This window comes from Protobothrops mucrosquamatus, unplaced genomic scaffold (genome assembly GCF_001527695.2).
Source record: "Protobothrops mucrosquamatus isolate PMUCROS unplaced genomic scaffold, P.Mucros_1.0 scaffold3233, whole genome shotgun sequence".
Taxonomy (NCBI): domain Eukaryota; kingdom Metazoa; phylum Chordata; class Lepidosauria; order Squamata; family Viperidae; genus Protobothrops; species Protobothrops mucrosquamatus.
This window is the reverse complement of record NW_015389229.1, coordinates 116,311-134,125: the sequence shown is the minus strand read 5'-3', so window position 1 is coordinate 134,125 and position 17,815 is coordinate 116,311. Positions and strand designations below refer to the sequence as shown.

The window sequence follows — 17,815 nt, the reverse complement described above, 5'->3', positions numbered from 1 at the left end:
CAAACGCAGATAGCAGCAGTTAGGAAAGAAGGCTGCACCAAATTCCCTCAATTATTGCCATTGTTGTGGCTTCCGATGGCTCCTGTGCCTAATTCCGTTTTGTCTTTGTGGAACATGTAACTGTATTCGTGGAAAGAGAGAGCCAAGTTGTTTTTTGGGGGGGGGCGCAGCTTCCTTCATTTTAGAGAGGAACACCCGTAAAACAGGAGAAGGCAGACAAGAAACGGATCCTCCTCCTCCTCAGAAGAAAGGATTCTCCATATTTTGGGGAGGAGAGCCGTGGGCGCCCCAAACCGCCTGAGTGGAAAGTGAGTAGCCCTTTTGCAGACTGAGAGCCAGTTATGCATTTTAATGTGATCTGTTAGGACTCAAGTGTTTCTCAACCTTGACAATTTAAAGGCATGTGGACTTCAACTCCCAGAATTCCACAGCCAGCATTGCTGGCTGTGGAATTCTGGGAGTTGAAGTCCACATGCCTTAAAATTGTCAAGGTTGAGAAACACTGTGTTAGGTAGAAAAGGTGCTATCAGACACATCTTGACATACTGCATAAGGTTACACCAGGGGTAGGCAACCTTGGCTCTTTTATGACTTGTGGACTTCAACTCCCAGAATTCCTCAGCCAGCAAAGCTGGCTGAGGAATTCTGGGAGTTGAAGTCCACAAGTCATAAAAGAGCCAAGGTTGCCTACTCCTGGGTTACACAATTGCGGCGCCTAAAGCCGGGCGAAGAAGGGCGGAAGTGACGGTCTTTGGCGCGGCCCGGATGGAGGACTTTGGCATTGCTCGGCGGCTGCAGCGAAGGGGTTAAACGCAGACAGCTTTTCTTCTCCGCCTAGAGAGGAGGCAGGAAACGGGAAAAGGGGGCTGGGAGCCGAGTTTCCGGCCGCTCCCACGTCCTTTCCCTGGTCTCCAGGCGTCGCTTGAGCCGGGGCTGCGGAGATCCCATCGCTGGGAGGGGCGCGCAAAAGGCACCAGGTGGGCAAGATCGCTGCGAGAGGGGGAGGGGGGAGAGGAGGAGGGGGGAGCCCCAGGTGCGGGAAGGGAGGAGGGATTCCTGGAGGGAGGGAGGGAGAGCGAGATGGGTTTGCCCCAGTTACACACACCCCTCCGCCTTTCCTTGCAAGGTTTTCTGCTCCGTGGGAACCGCTGAGCCGCCGCTTCTCCTCCTCCTCGGTTGCTGCTTCGGCGAACGGCTCTCCGATCCTCTTCAAATCCTTCCCCCGAGACCCCCTCCTGCCCCGCAGCCCCTCCTCTTGGCGCAGCCCGGCTCCCAGCGTGGGGGCTCCGGTGTTTCCCGGAAGGTTGGGAGCCACCGTTCCCACGTTCCCCTGTCGCTGCTGGGGAGGATCATCCCCCCCCCCCACTGTCTGGAGGGCAGGAAGAGGACGGGGAGATCTGGGTGTCAAGAGGGATCGTGGCTGGAGGGGGCACCCTTCCGTGGGCGGTAACCCTGCTACTAGGAGGTCGGTTGCATCTGGAAGGCGGGTGACGGAGACCTGAGAGGCGTCCAGGTGGGCTTCCTTTGGGATGGAGCTCCTGAATCTGCCTCTCTTACATGCCCAGGTTCCCTCTCTGGTGACTGCTGCGTCCCTGTTTCTCTCTGCCCATGTCAGTGAACAGCCCTGCCTGTGGAGGATTTTAATTTTAGTTCTTGTAAGGTCTGAATAATCTACCCTGAAAAAGAAGCTCTTCACAGCTTTTTACAAACAGCTTTCGAAAGAGATCAAGGGGGTTCTGTGATAATATTCAGAAAGATAACAGAATTTCCGGTCAAGGGACAGGCCTGGGAGCTCTAATAACTGCCTGCAGGGCATTTGGGGGAACAGAGACTGGTCTGCAGAAGAGCCAGTTTATTGGTTGGGCTGCAGAGAGGCTTCAGTTGTTGGACTAAAATGCCGCATGGAGAGTTTGTGTTTAGATGATGGCACTCTTTCAAAATTGGAGGGGCTGTCACATAGAAGAGGGGATTGACCTGTGCGCCGAAGTGTCATAGAGCAGAACAAGAAGTAACAGATGGAGACTTATCAAAAAGAGATGCAACCTAGAATTGGGAGAAAGTTCCTGTCAGTGAGAATAATTAATGAAACAGCTTGACTCCAGATGTTGTGGGTGTTTCATCACTGGAGGTTTTTCAGAAGAGATTGGGTAGCCATTTATCCAGAATGATATAGGTTTCCTACCTAAGTGAGATTGGACTAGAAGACCTCTGAGGTCCCTTTCAACTCCCATTATTCTCTTGTTGTTTTTTTTGCAACAATATCAGAATGATCTGCTACTGGTCTCATCTGGGATTTATTTTTTTTTACTTCCATATCTAGCCAACAAGCATGGTATGTGCTATAGGCGCCCCATCCATGTATTAACACGGTTCAACTGTGATTAAATATCATTTTTCAAAAAAAAAAAGAAGAAGCTATTGGGGACCTTTTGGGATGTTCAGTTGTACGGATGGTCCTCATTTACCACTTGTTCACTGAGCCCATGGTTATGAAGATGCAGGAAAAGGGAGTTGCACCACGGGTGCTGCCAACCGTTGCGCATTTATGACGGCCGCAACACCCCACACTCATGAACATTTGTGACCTTCCCAGCAAGCAAAAATCAATGGGTTCCAACAGGAACTTTTATTAAGAGAAATTGATGGCAGGCATGATAGACAGGATCTGAGGGATTTCCTTACAAATCAATGTTTTAGAGTGTCTCTAAGCAGCTCCCCACCCCGCAGTTCTTCCGGGCGATTCAGACAGGCAGATTTCTAGGTGTTAAATCCAGGAGAGATAACATCAATCTGGCTCCATTGGCAAGATCATTCAACATCTCCTCACACAGATCCCAGATGCTGCATCTTCTCCCCCCCCCCCCTTCTCTCACTGGCTGGTAAGGAGGAGAAGTTCAGAGGGGCATAGGATGAAAGGCAAATGGTTACATTGTGATGGTTAGCAGACCTGAAAGCGAATAAACAAAGGTTACTTTGTAGTGAATAGAGGAAGTGAAAGTAATAAAACCCGCATGCATACCCCCCCTCCCCCTTAGAAGTAGGGCAGGATCCAGGAGAGGGTAAGAATTGATTTTATATCAGAGAAGATAGATAGAAAGGAAATATAAGTGGATTCTGACACTTTAACCACCTATGGTGACTTGTTTAACAACTGCAGAGGAACTGATATAAGTTGGCTCTATCATGTGATATCATGCTTAATGATCGGGCCGCTTAGTGACACAGATGCCAGTCCCAATTCCTGTCAGTAAGTGAGGACTACTTCAATTGGGATGTCAGCAGAGGGATTGTGGAGAATATTTTCTGCCCTTACTTGGAGCTGAGGATTTCCATGGGCAAAATCAGTGCTTCAAATCTTGCAGAGGCTTTAGGCATCATTTCATCAGTTAAATCCCTCACATCGCTAAAATCTCTGTAATAATTGATGAATCATGTTTTATGTAAGAAGTTACTTTAGCATTGTTGCATGTTTGCTTTTTAAATGTAATGTATACCTTTTCTCTTTTTTTCACATTTGCAAGCATTATATTTAAAAAGTTATACTTTTCTTTCAATCTTACAGATGAAGAAGATGGCAATAAGAGCACTCCAGACAACTGAGAATAATTTTTGAAAAGAAAAGTAAATCTAGCCAGAAATCAAAGTATTTTCCATTTCCTTTCGAAAATTACACAATTCTCCCATCTCAGCAGGTGAAAAACAAGAGACAATCAAGAAGAGATTTCAAGCTGGAAAAAGTAGAATATATGGAACTCAAGGATGCATTACATGAAAAGGTGAATGGGGTTATTTTTCCGGTCAGGAAAAGAGGGAAATATCTGGAAGTCAGTAGGGAAGAAAAGGTCAATTGGATACTCAAATAGGGCAGATAGCAATGCAGAACCTGCAATGGGAGGAAGAAAACAGCTTGAATCAAAGCATCACTAAATAAAGCATAGGTGATTATGCACAAGAGGATCCAGACAGGAAAAAAGCCATACAAATGCTACAAATGTAACAAGTCTTTGGTCAAAATAGCTCCCTTGTGATTCATAAAAGGACCCACACAGGACAGATGCCTTATAAATGCTTACAATGTGGTAAATGCTTTATCAAGCATGCCAACTTGGTGATACACCAGAGGACTCACACAGGAGAGAAACCCTTTGAATGTTCTTATTGTGGGAAAAGATTCAGTCAGAAATCCAACTTGGTGGTACACCAGAGGACTCACACAGGAGAGAAACCTTTTGAATGTCCTGATTGTGGGAAAGGTTTCAGTCAAACTTCCAGTCTGGTGATACACCGGAGGACTCACACAGGAGAGAAACCCTTTGAATGTCCTGATTGTGGGAAGGGTTTCAAGAAGAGTTCTAACCTGGTAAACCACCAGAGGATTCACAAAGGAGAGAAACCGTATGAGTGTCCAGTTTGTGGGAAAGGTTTCATTACAAATTCCCACCTGGTGAAACACCAGAGAACTCACACAGGAGAAAAACCATATGAGTGTTCAGAATGTGGGAAAAGTTTTGGTTACCGTTGTACTCTTGTGATACACGAAAGGACTCACACAGGAGAGAGACCGTATGAGTGTCCTGTTTGTGGGAAACGTTTCATTGCAAATTCCTATCTGATGAATCACCAGAGGATTCACACAGGAGAGAAACCGTATGAATGTCCTGATTGTGGGAAATGTTTCAGTAAGAATGTCAACCTGGTGATACATCAAAGGTCTCACTCAGGAGAGAAGCCCTTTGAATGTCCTGAATGTGGAAAAAGTTTCAGTCAGAATTCCAACCTGGTGATGCACCAGAGGACTCACACAGGAGAGAAACCCTTTGAATGTCCTGATTGTGGGAAACGTTTCAGTCAGAATTCCAGCCTGGTGATACACCAGAGGACCCACACAGGAGAGAAGCCCTTTGAATGTCCCGATTGTGGGAAAGGTTTCATTGCAAATTCTGACCTGGTAAACCACCAGAGGATTCACACAGGAGAGAAACCGTATGAATGTCCAGTTTGTTGGGAAAGTTTTATTGCAAATTCCCACTTGGTGAAACACCAGAGGACTCACACAGGAGAGAAACCATATGAGTGTCCAGAGTGTAGGAAAACTTTCAGTTACCGTTCTGATTTGATGGCACACCAGAGAACTCACACAGGAGAGAAACTGTATGAGTGTCCAGTTTGTGGGAAACGTTTCACTGCAAATTCCCACCTGGTGAGACACCAGAGGACTCACACAGGAGAGAAACCCTTTGAATGTCCTGAATGTGGAAAAAGTTTCAATCACAATTCCAACTTGGTGAAACACCAGAGAACTCACACAGGAGAAAAACCCTTTGCATGTCCTGTATGTGGGAAACATTTCAGTCAGAATTCCAACCTGGTGATACACCAGAGAACTCACACAGGAGAAAAACCCTTTGAATGTCCTGAATGTGGGAAACATTTCAGTCAGAATTCCAGCCTGGTGATACATCAGAGGATTCACACAGGAGAAAAGCCCTTTGAATGTCCTGATTGTGGGAAAAGTTTCATTGCAAATTCTGACCTGGTAAACCACCAGAGGATTCACACAGGAGAGAAACCGTATGAATGTCCAGTTTGTAAGAAATCTTTCATTGCAAATTCCCACTTGATGAGACACCAGAGGATTCACACAGTGGAGAAACCCTTTGAATGTCCTGACTGTGGGAAAAGTTTCAGTTACCGTTCTAAACTTGTGACCCACCAGAGGACACACACAGGAGAAAAACCCTTTGAATGTGCTGATTGTGGAAAAGGTTTCAGTCAATATTCCAGCCTGGTAATACACCAGAGGACACACACAGGAGAGAAACCCTTTGAATGTCCTGATTGTAGAAAAGGTTTCAGTCAATATTCCAGCCTGGTAGTACACCGGAGGACTCACACAGGAGAGAAACCGTATGAGTGTCCAGAGTGTGGAAAAAGTTTCAGTTATGCTTCTGTGCTTGTGAAACACCAGAGGACACATAACAGGAGAGAAACTGTTGTGAAATTTCCTGACCAGCGTACAGTTAGTCCTTGGGATACAACTGTAATGGGGCCCATCCATTATGGTTTAGAGCCTGCTTTGCCTAACCACCCCTAGCCCTGCTGTTCCTGATGCAGCCGTTATTTGCGAGTCATTAAGCAGAACATTGGCTACCTCAATGTTGGCAAAAACTCTTGGAGGTCCAGTGTAGGCCCAGGCTTCCCTCCAAAGGCCTCTTTTATCCCAACCCTTGGTTCCTGCCAGGCCTTTCCGCCCAGGCCTCTTCCTCCCACCTAGCATCTCCCAGGCATCTTTAAACAGGTTTCCTCAAGCCTTTCCCTCCCCCGCAGGCTTTTTCTCCCACATGGCTCCCTGGAGTTGTTTAGCCTGACTCCCACCCCACCAGGCCTCACCCTCCTCCTCCTTAACTTTTGAAGCTCATGTTGGGGAAAGAGGGCAGGCCACTTATCCCTGGGCCCTTATTTTCAATGTGCCTGCGATTCATCCCTGGGCCACATGGTAGACTTGTGGAAGTAGCTGCCATTTTGCCATGCCTGCCTCAGGGCCAAAATGGCGGCTGCTCCTGGGTCATTGTCATTTGGGGGAGGGAGAAACTGCTCTCTTTTTTCTACCTGAACACTGTAGGCCGCATTAAGGGATTATGGGTGCACTGAAAATGATGAGTGCCTCTGGGAGATCTTCAAAAGGCAAGTGATGGCCTAAGACCCAGGGAAAAAAGCAGTGTAAAATTTCACATGTAAAGGCTGTTCTGCTTTGCAGAGCAATCTGATGGGGAGGAGCTGTAGGAATATTGACTTGAAGAGAAACAGGATCATGGTTTTGATCACAGCATCTCCGGATTAATAAGCAACTCCTACTGTGATCTCGTTTTCTTGAAAGTGCCTTTGTCTTACCCTTTGATGGTTGCTGGGTAATAGCAGCACTAAGATGCTGGCATATTTGTTGCATCCCCCTTGGTGGTGGCAATGTGAAAAATGTACAGCAGAAAATGTTTCATTTTTTAAAATGCATTGTGTAAGAATTATAACTTTTTATAGGAAAAAACTTGTCGTGAACATTAGGGCAAGGCAAGACGCTTAAAGTTGCCTCAAACTGTATGAAGGGTGGTGAATAAGTTTATTAATAAAAACATTTAATAATAAATGTTTTTTTCTCAACTCTTGCTCAGTGGTGAGATCCCAACACATACAGTGGGTTTCTAACCCACTACAATTGTTAAATTACCTATAATCTGTAATCTATCTGTAATTGAGGTCTCCACAGATGGAGACAGTGGGTAGACAAAAATGTTTTGAAAAACCTGAGGATGAATTCCTGTAACATACGAGATTGGTCATATTAACACATGACGGGTTGCTTTGTGACCATTTGACGTTACGACGGACCCCCCAAAAGTTACTTGAGACCCTAATTCAAAGTTCCATCATCCCCGCCATGATGACATGACCACCTTTTGGGTGTTCAGCAACTGGCTTGCATTCACAGCTGTTAGCAGCACCCTATAATTTTGACCCCAATTTATGACATTTTTCCTGGAAATTGGTGTTTACTTCTGACAAAACGTGTTTAACAACCACTATGTTTCCTTTTTTTTTTTTTTTTTTGAAACAAGTTTTATTGATTTTTTTCAGTTTTTATGTCAAGGTGCTTAGGAAACAACGTGGTGATGGGGTAATCAATTATCCAAAAACAAAGTCATACATACAAAGTTCAGATTAGCTCCTTAAAAATTTCCTCTCTATTTCGCTCAATTAATATGAAATATTAGCATCGCTTTATACAACCTTAGTAAGATTACACTTGGTACACTGCATCGTTTTTGTGACCATGATATAAAAGTTGTTGAAACTCTAGAAAAAGTGTCCAGAAAAGACCAACACAGATGACTAGAGGACAGAGGGCTAAAACACATGAAGAATGGTTGCAGGAATTGATTAGCTCTAGTTCAGGGATAGGCAACCTTGGCTCTTTTATGACTCGTGGACTTCAACTCCCAGAATTCCTGAGCCAGCCATGCTGAGGGGAAAGGGAGAGGTTTCCAAGCTGAGCCATGCTGGCTCAGGAATTCTGGGAGTTGAAGTCCCAGAAGACTTCAAGAGCCAAGGTTGCCCACCCCTGGTCTAGTTTAATGTAAAGAAGGATTAAAGGTGACATGATAGCAGTCTTCCAATATTTGAGGGGCTGCCACAAAGAAGAGGGGATCAACCTATTCTCCAAAGCACTTGAAGGCAGAATAAGAAGCAATGGATGGAAACTACACGTAGTCCTTGACGTACGATATTAATGAATCCTGCCCATTCATGTCACAACGCGAGAAGTATGTTAAATGAAGTACCTAATGACCTCGCTGTCCCTGCTTTCCCCAGTGCATTTGTCAAACAAGGAAACCACTTGATTTGACTTGACGGACTTCAAGGCACCAAAAACAAATATCAGGAGGGCGCTGGATGGAAAGCTGTGAGTTTTAATTCAGTATTAGCTTAGTCATGAAGACTCCTTCCAGGAGTTATGGAACATTGAGAGGCAAAAACTACATCTTGGGAGGTAGGCAGTCTGTCTGGGGGACATTTACCTTGTTATATCATCATGAGTTCAGATTCCTCCATGCAACAAGAGTTCGGAGCCAGTAGCTGAAATGGCCACTATCACCATCCATACCTTATTAGACCTGCATGAAAAATGGCAGTGCAGGGTGTCCCTCTAAAAAGTTTAGCCTGGTGATCAGTCAGCCATGCGCTTTGGCAGGATATTCCATTCTTCCTTTTTCTTTTCTTTTTAAAAATGTAGTTTGGAAACATTTCTTCTACCATATATAGACAATCGGCCCCTCTTTCTTAGGTCCCGTTTTCTAGGCCCTGCTGCATATTTTTCCCTTTTTGTGACCTAATGGAGGCTTCTGTGCAAGGAAATTTACATGGCAGATGTAAAATTTCCTCCTTCAGGAATGAAGCTTCATGGTGGGTGCTGTTGGATGCAGACCTGGCCGGCAGGAGTGAAGATGGCCCTCCTATAGCTTCTCACCTGATGGTGCTGCCCTGTTCTAAATCCTTTGGAGCCACAGGAATATCAGTCATAAAGCGCAAAAATCTTTCTGCTAACTCGCATCATCCAAGGGTTTTGCCCATGGTGCCTGCCTGGGAATAATCTAATTCCTCTGGAAATTGGGAAGTCTGCTCAGAACAATTCTGCCCTCTAGGGAGATTTAGGCTCTGCAAGAATGAAGACAAAAAGATATTACAGGGAGTCCTTCACATACAACCACAACTGAGCCCAAAATTTCCATTGCTAAGCAAGATAGTTGTTGAGTGACTTTTGCCCCATTTTATGATGTTTTTCGCACAGTTGTTAAGTGAATCTGGCTTCCCCATTATTTTTCCTTGTCAGAAGGTTGCATAAGGTGATCACGTGACCCTACAACTGTCATAAATACATGGCAGCTGCCAAACATCTGAATTTTATCACATGACCATAGGGATGCTGCAACAGTTGTAAGAATGAAAAATGGTCATAGATCATGTTTTTCATGGCCATTATAATTTCAAGATCACATGAAGCGTTAATAATGAATTACTGCTGCACTTAAAATACTGCATCCAGGTTTGGTCACGATACAAAAAGATGTTGAGACTCTAGTCACAGTGTTTCTCAACCTTGACAATTTTAGGGCATGTGGACTTCAACTCCCAGAATTCCACAGCCAGCATTGCTGGCTGTGGAATTCTGGGAGTTGAAGTCCACATGCCTTAAAATTGTCAAGATTGAGAAACCCCTGCTCTAGAAAGAGTGCAGAAAAGAGCAACAAAGATATTTAGGGGACTAGATGCTAAAACATCAGATGAGCGGTTGGAGGAACTGGATATGTCTAATTTGACACAGAGAAGGACTAAGGGTGGCCTAATAGTCTTTCGGTATTTGAGGGGCTGATGCATTAAGAGGGGGGTCAACCTATTCCCCAAAGTGCCTGAGAGCAGTAAAAGAAGCAATTGAAGGGAGACTTATCAAAAAAAGATCCAACCGAGAATTAAGGGGAAAGTTCCTGTCCATGAAACTAATTAATCAGTGGAACAGCTTCCCTCTAAAAGTTGGGAGTGCTCCATCCGTGGAGGCTTTTGAGAGGAGACTGGACAGCCATTTGTCCAGAATGGTGTAAGTAAGGTCTTTGCTTGGAGAGTTACGACTCTTAGTCTGCATTTCTGTTTGAACTTCAGACACTTCTAGGGCTCAGCATGGAGCTAATCTTTGTAAACTAAGCAGCGTCGTCGCTTTTCGCTGTTTCACNAAGTTGGGAGTGCTCCATCCGTGGAGGCTTTTGAGAGGAGACTGGACAGCCATTTGTCCAGAATGGTGTAAGTAAGGTCTTTGCTTGGAGAGTTACGACTCTTAGTCTGCATTTCTGTTTGAACTTCAGACACTTCTAGGGCTCAGCATGGAGCTAATCTTTGTAAACTAAGCAGCGTCGTCGCTTTTCGCTGTTTCACATGGCGCAGTTGCAAAGGACGGTCGCTGGGAGGCGGAAACGACCGGAGAGCATAGAAATCAGCGAAAACTCTCTTGCAGACGCCAAAGGCCCAGACGGGACAAGCGTGACTTCCGCCCTCCTATCGCGAGATGACGGTCAGATAGGCAGCATCTGCGAGTAGAAAGCGGCATCTGTGGTGGAGGGAAGAGGAGCTGCAACCATCGAGTACTGCATTGCTAGAAAGGATGGGAGGGGAGGAGAAGGTCAGAGCAACTTCCTCTTCCGGATCGCTCAGGGGAGGAAGGAGGCGTGCGGGGGGGGGAGGCTTTCGTGCTCTTCCCAGGGTCGAAGCAGCAGCTGGAAGGTGAGTCGAGGGCGGGTCGGAGGAGAAGCCGGGAGCAAATCGGGCTGGTCGGTTCGCACGTTGCCCACCGCTGTACATCCGTGACGGTCGCAGCATCCCACCCTCGTGATCCCCGGTTGTGCCTTTCCCAGCCAGCTTCTCCTGAGCAGAATCCCTGGAGAGGCTGGCAAGAGGTTGCGAGTCGCAGTCACGTGACATTGCCTTCCACGACCCAGAGCGCCTCGCTTAAGGCCTGCAGAGGAGCAGCCCCCCTCCTGCCCCGCAGCCCCTCCTCTGGGCGCAGCCCGGCTCCCCCCCCCCCCACGTTCCCCTGTGGCTGCTGGGGGGGGAGGATCAGCCTCCCAGTGCCTGGAGGGGAGGGAGGGGAAGAGGCCGGGGGAGCTCTGGGCTCAGAGGGAGCGTGGCTGGAGGCGAGGGCGGGGACCCTGCTAGGAGGAGGCCGGGGGCGTCTGGAAGGCGGGGGAGGGAGACCCGAGAGGCCTCCAGGTGGGCTTGGCCGATGGGCAGCCCTGTCCAGGTGGGCTTCCTTTGGGATGGAGCTCCTGAATCTGCCTCTCTTACCTGCCCAGATTCCCTCTCTGGTGACTGCTGCGTCCCTGTTTCTCTCTGCCCATGTCAGGGAACAGCCCTGTCTGCGGAGGTTTTCAATTTAAATATTTAGTTCTTTTAAAGTCTGAATAATCTACCCTGAAAAAGAAGCTCTTCACAGTTTTTTTACAAACAGCTTTTGAAAGAGATGAAGGGGGTTGTGTGATAATATTCAGAAAGATAACAGAATTTCCGGTCAAGGGACAGGCCTTATTTGTGGTCGAGGAGTTCCTTGTGCAAATCTTGCAGAGGCTTTCGGTATCATTTCATCATTTAAAGCCCCCACACCTCTTAAAATTAGCTCAGAAGGTTTGACAGTAATCTTTTTTTCTTTTTCAGGCTGAAAACATGAATTTTCCACATAGATATAATTATAGGTATGTAATAATAATAATAATAATAATAATAATAATGATGATGATGATGTTGGAAGGGACCTTGGAGGTCATCGAGTCCAACCCCCTGCTCAGGCAGCAACCCTACACCATTTCAGACAAATGGCTGTCCAGTCTCTTCTTAAAAACTTCCAGTGTTGGAGCATTCATCGCTTCTGGATATATTATATTACTCTTTCCATATATCTGCAATTGTATAATCTATACCCCAGACTTCCAGATATGTTTTATGATAGCCCATAGCAGCGCTTACAGTTTATGGTTTATGCAAGTCAAGGGAATTTCATGATTTAAGGGATATTTCAATCTCTGGAATGTCCGATAAATCATAATTAATGTAAGAGGTTAGCATCGTGGCATGTTTGCTTTTTAAATGTAATGTATATTTTTTTCCTTTTTTTCACATCTGCAAGCATTGTATAAAGCAGCGATGGCAAACCTTTTAGAGACCGAGTGCCCAAAATCAATTATGCATGTTGGGTGCCGGGTGGGTGTGACCATTGGCTGGGTGTTGTCAATTGGGTGGTCGTGGCTGTGGTGGCAACGGCAGACTGGGTGGGACTAAAAAGTTCAATCAATCAATTCCAACTTTGCAAGATCTCTCCCCCCCCCGCGCAAGAAGTTGAAATTGATTGATTGATTGAACCTTTTTTTTTTTTTGCATACGGGGGCAGAGGCCTAAAGCGAAAAGGTTTTATAAAACCCAGCTGAAGGCCTAGGACTGGGCGACGGCACGCGTGCCCACAGAGAAGGTTCTGAGTGCCGCCTCTGGCACCCGTGCCATAGGTTCACCACCACTGGCNCCCCCCCCCGCGCAAGAAGTTGAAATTGATTGATTGATTGAACCTTTTTTTTTTTTTGCATACGGGGGCAGAGGCCTAAAGCGAAAAGGTTTTATAAAACCCAGCTGAAGGCCTAGGACTGGGCGACGGCACGCGTGCCCACAGAGAAGGTTCTGAGTGCCGCCTCTGGCACCCGTGCCATAGGTTCACCACCACTGGCTTAGGCTAATGTTAAACTCGGTACACAAGTGGACACATCTCTGAGAATATCCCTCTCAGGGCACATCCAGCCTTGGTTATGCATACTAGAGCAGTTGAGGCGAGGGCGGGGACCCTGCTAGGAGGAGGTCAAGGGCATCTGGAAGGCGGGTTAGGGAGACCCAAGAGGCGCCCAGGTGGGCTTGGCCAATGGGCAGCCCTGTCCAGGTGGGTTTCCTTTGAGATGCAGCACCTGAATCTGCCTCTCTTACATGCCCAGATTCCCTCTCTGGTGACTGATGCATCCCTGTTTCTCTTTGCCCATGTAAGTGAACAGCCTTGTCTGCAGAGTCTTTCAATATTAATTTTAGTTTTTTATGAATTGTGAAAAAAGAAGCTGTTCACAGTTTTTTACAAACAGCTTTTGAAAGAGATCAAGGGGGTTATGTGATAATATTCCGAAAGATAACAGAATTTCCGGTCAAGGGACAGGCCTGGGAGCTCTAATAACTGCCTGCAGGGCATTTGTTGGAACAGAGACTGGTCTGCACAAGAGCCAGTTTATTGGTTGGGCTGCAGAGGCTTCAGTTGTTGGACTAAAATGGCGCATGGATAGTTTGTGTTTAGATGAATTGTGTTTCAAAATTGGAGGGGCTGTCACATAGAAGAGGGGATTGACCCGTGCAGAACATGAAGTAACAGATGGAGACTAGAATTAGGAGAAAGTTCCTGTCAGTGAGAACAATTAATGAAACAGCTTGCCTCCAGACATTGTGGGTGTTTCATCACTGGAGGTTTTTAAGAAGAGATTGGACAGCCATTTGTCCAGAATGATACAGGTTTCCTACCTAAGCAGGAGTTTGGACTAGAAGACCTCCGAGGTTCCTTTCTACTCTCCTTATTCTCTTACGGACCTGCTGTTTTCTTGGCAACAATGTCAGACTGAAACTGCCACTAATTTTTTCTGGGATTTTTATTTTTTTACTTTTATTTATAGGTAACAAGCATGGTATTTCCTACTGGCGCCCCATACGTGTATTAACGAGGTTCAACTGTGCTTAAGCCAGCACTTCTGAAAGAATAGCTATGGAAGACCTTTCAGGATGTTCAATTGTATAAGTAGTCCTCATTTACCACTTCTTCACTGGGCCTATGATTATGAAAATGCAGGAAAAGGGAGTTGCACCAATTCGGATGCTGCCAATTGTTGCAAGTTTATGGTGGCTGCAGTATCCCACATTCATCATCCCCATCTGTGACCTTCCCAGCTAGCTTCTTACAAGCAAAATCAATGGGTATATCGGCAGGAAATTGCAAGCCACAGTCATGTGAAATTCCCTTTAACGATCCATGGTGATTTGCTTAGCAAGTCCAGAGGAACAGATGTAAGTTGACACTATCATGCTAACATCATGCTTAATGATCGGGCAGCTTAATGACACAGATGTCAGTCCCAATGGCAGTCATTAAGTGAGGAGTACTTCAATTGTGATGTCAGCAGAAGTATTGTGGAGAGTACCGTAGTTTTTCCCCTTATTTGTGGTCGAGGAGTTCCATGTTCAAATCTTGCAGAGGCTTTCGGTATCATTTCATCATTTAAAGCCCCCACACCTCTTAAAATTAGCTCAGAAGGTTTGACAGTAATCTTTTTTTCTTTTTCAGGCTGAAAACATGAATTTTCCACATAGATATAATTATAGGTATGTGCATTTATATTACTTTTTCCATATATCTACAATTGTATACTCTATACCCCAGACTTGCAGATTTATTTTATGATAACCCTTAGCAGTGCTTAAAATTTATGGTTGATGCAAGTCAGGGGAATTTCATGATTGAACAGATATCTGAAGTTGGATCTCTGGAATGTCCGATGAATCATAATTAATGTAAGAGGTTAGCATTCTGGTATGTTTGCTTTTTAAATGTATATTTTTTCCTTTTTTCACATCTCCAAGCATTGTATAAACAAACTTACACATTTCTTTGAATCTTACAGACAAAGAGGATGGCAATAAGAGCACTCTGGAGAAGTGAGAATAACTTTTGAAAAGGAAAGCAAATCAAGCGAGAAATCAAAATATTTTCCATTTCCTTCAGAAATGTAAAATACTAACTTGTGAAACACCAGATGACTCACACAGGAGAGAAACCCTTTGAATGTTCGGATTGTGGGAAACGTTTCACTCGGAATTACAACCTGGTGAGACATCAGAGGACTCACACAGGAGAGAAACCCTTTGAGTGTCCTGATTGTGGGAAAGGTTTCAGTCATAATTCCAACCTGGTGATACACCAGAAGACTCACACAGGAGACAAACCCTTTGAATGTACTGATTGTGGGAAATGTTTCAGTGTCAGTTCCAGCCTTGTGAAACACCAGATGACTCACACCAGAGAGAAACCCTTTGAATGTCCTGAGTGTGGGAAATCTTTCATAAATAATTCCAGCCTGGTGAGCCACCAGAGGACTCACACAGGAGAGAAACCGTATGAGTGTGCACTTTGTGGGAAATGTTTCAGCTGGAATTCCAACCTGGTGAACCACCAGAGGACTCATACAGGAGACAAACCATATGAGTGTTCAGTTTGTGGGAAACGTTTTATTAAAAAATCCGTCCTAGTATACCACCAGAGGACTCACACAGGAGAGAAACTGTTTGAATGTTCTGATTGTGGGAAATGTTTCAGTTACAATTCCCACCTGGTGACACACCAGAGAACTCACACAGGAGAGAAACCCTTTGAATGTCCTATCTGTGGGAAAGGTTTCAGTCAGAATTCCAGCCTGGTGATACACAAGAAGACTCACACAGGAGAGAAACCCTTTAAATGTCCTGATTGTGGGAAATGTTACAGCTACAGTTCCAACCTGGTGATACACCAGAGGACTCACACAGGAGAAAAACCCTTTGAATGTCCTGAATGTGGGAAAAGTTTCAAGAAAAGTTCTAACCTTGTGATACACCAGAGGACTCACACAGGAGAGAAACCCTTTGAATGTCCTGATTGTGGGAAAAGTTTCAGTCAGAATTGCCACCTGGTGACACATCAGAGGACTCACACAGGAGAGAAACCGTATGAGTGTGCACTTTGTGGGAAATGTTACAGCTACAGTTCCAACCTGGTGATACACCAGAGGACTCACACAGGAGAGAAACCGTATGAGTGTCCACTTTGTGGGAAACATTTTATTAGAAATTCCAACCTGGTGGACCACCAGAGGACTCATACAGGAGAGAAACCATATGAGTGTCCACTTTGTGGGAAACATTTTATTAGAAATTCCGACCTAGTAAAACACCAGAGGACTCACACAGGAGAGAAACCCTTTGAATGTCCAGTGTGGGAAATGTTACAGCTACAGTTCCAACCTGGTGATACACCAGAGGACTCACACAGGAGAAAAGTCCTTTGAATGTCCTGATTGTGGGAAAGGTTTCAAGAAAAGGTCTAACCTGGAGAAACACCAGAGGACGCATGCAGGAGAGAAACCATAAAAGTGTCCAGTTGTGGGAAAAGATTTCAGTATTAGGTCTAACGTTATACATCATATATCACACAGGGGAGAGTATAGGTGAGAAATTGACTACTTCAGTTCCGGCTTGATTCTTTTTAGTCAACAGATCTCAGGATTAGACCTGAAGGTGGAGCGAAGAAATATGGAAAATATTAGTTTCATATAGACTAACTACCCATTTCTGATTATCAGCAGTAGTTTCTGGATGTTTCTGTTTGCAGAAGTTGTGAAATTCCCCGGCTAGTGTACAGTTAGTCCTTGGGATACAACTGTAATGGCACCTACCAATTATGGTTGGGAGCCTGCTTTGCTTTACTACCCCTGTCCCTGCTGCTCCTGATGCAGCAGTTAAGTGAATGTGCAAGTCATTCATCAACACTGGCTACCTCACTTTTGGGGGAAACTCTTGGTTGTCCTAGATTTACAACTGTAATTTAGCTTGCAATTACAGTCGTAAATCAAGAGGGTCATTAATGGGTCATCACACAATGTGCTCAATTTTATAACCTATTTTGTGGGAGCAGAGAAGGAAGTGCGCATGAGGCAAACATTGATGAGTTTAGATAAGACTTGAATTTCATTTCTGATTTCCCGTTGGGTGTTTAGAAATTCTGGCCTGATTCTTTTTAGTCAATACATCTTAGAATTAGACTTCTGGTGTAGAGGGAAAAAAATGGAAATTGTTAGCTTGATAAAGGCTAACGAGCTGTTTCTAATTATCAGCAGACGTTTCTGGATGTTTCCTTTTATAGAACTTGTGGAATTGCTCAAACTGATTTTTTGTGGTGTTTTTTGTATATTGATTATGAAAATCCAACATACGGAGTTTCAGCCTTGTTTCTTGTGCTCCAGATTTTTTTTTTTTTTTAAATAAATTTTTATTATTTTTCATTTAAAAAACAAAAACATAAATCTTTTATCACAATATCAACCAAAGAGAATAAAACTAAACAAAACATTCACGGACGTGTCCGGTGTCCCCCTCCTGCACCACCCTCTTCCACTTACACACTCCTTCCTCTTCCCTGTTCTACCACCACTCCTCCTTCCTCCCTCTTCCCTACTTCCCTTCCTCACTCAACCATCCCGTCTTGTGCAGTTGGGGTATCACCGGGCACCTCCTTAAAAAATCATACATATAAATCTATAATACAAACCTACCCTTTTCCCCCCTCCCCCCCCCCAGGACTACCCAAAGCTAATCTAGGAAATAAACACACAATAATCCAAATCTATTCAAAACTACTCATTATTACTACACACTAGTATAAACTTGCTATGACTTTAAAATAACATTAAAATACATACAAAATTTTTTAAATATATCAATATTTAATATACATATTTTTGTTCAAAATTTTTAATCAAAAGCTACATAGTAATTTTTCAATTCATACTTTCTCTGAATATAATCTATCCATCTTCTCCACATTGAGATAAATTTTTCCTGAGAATGATCCTTCAGGTACGCGGATATTTTTGCCATCTCTGCAAAATATGATACTTTCTGT

At 44.7% G+C, this 17,815-nt stretch overlaps 1 pseudogene; it reads left to right on the top strand.

Moving 5' to 3' along the window:
• The first annotated feature begins 3,887 nt into the window (after positions 1-3,887).
• The window catches only part of LOC114923384, a 28,062-nt pseudogene continuing 14,134 nt past the window's right edge, over positions 3,888-17,815 (top strand).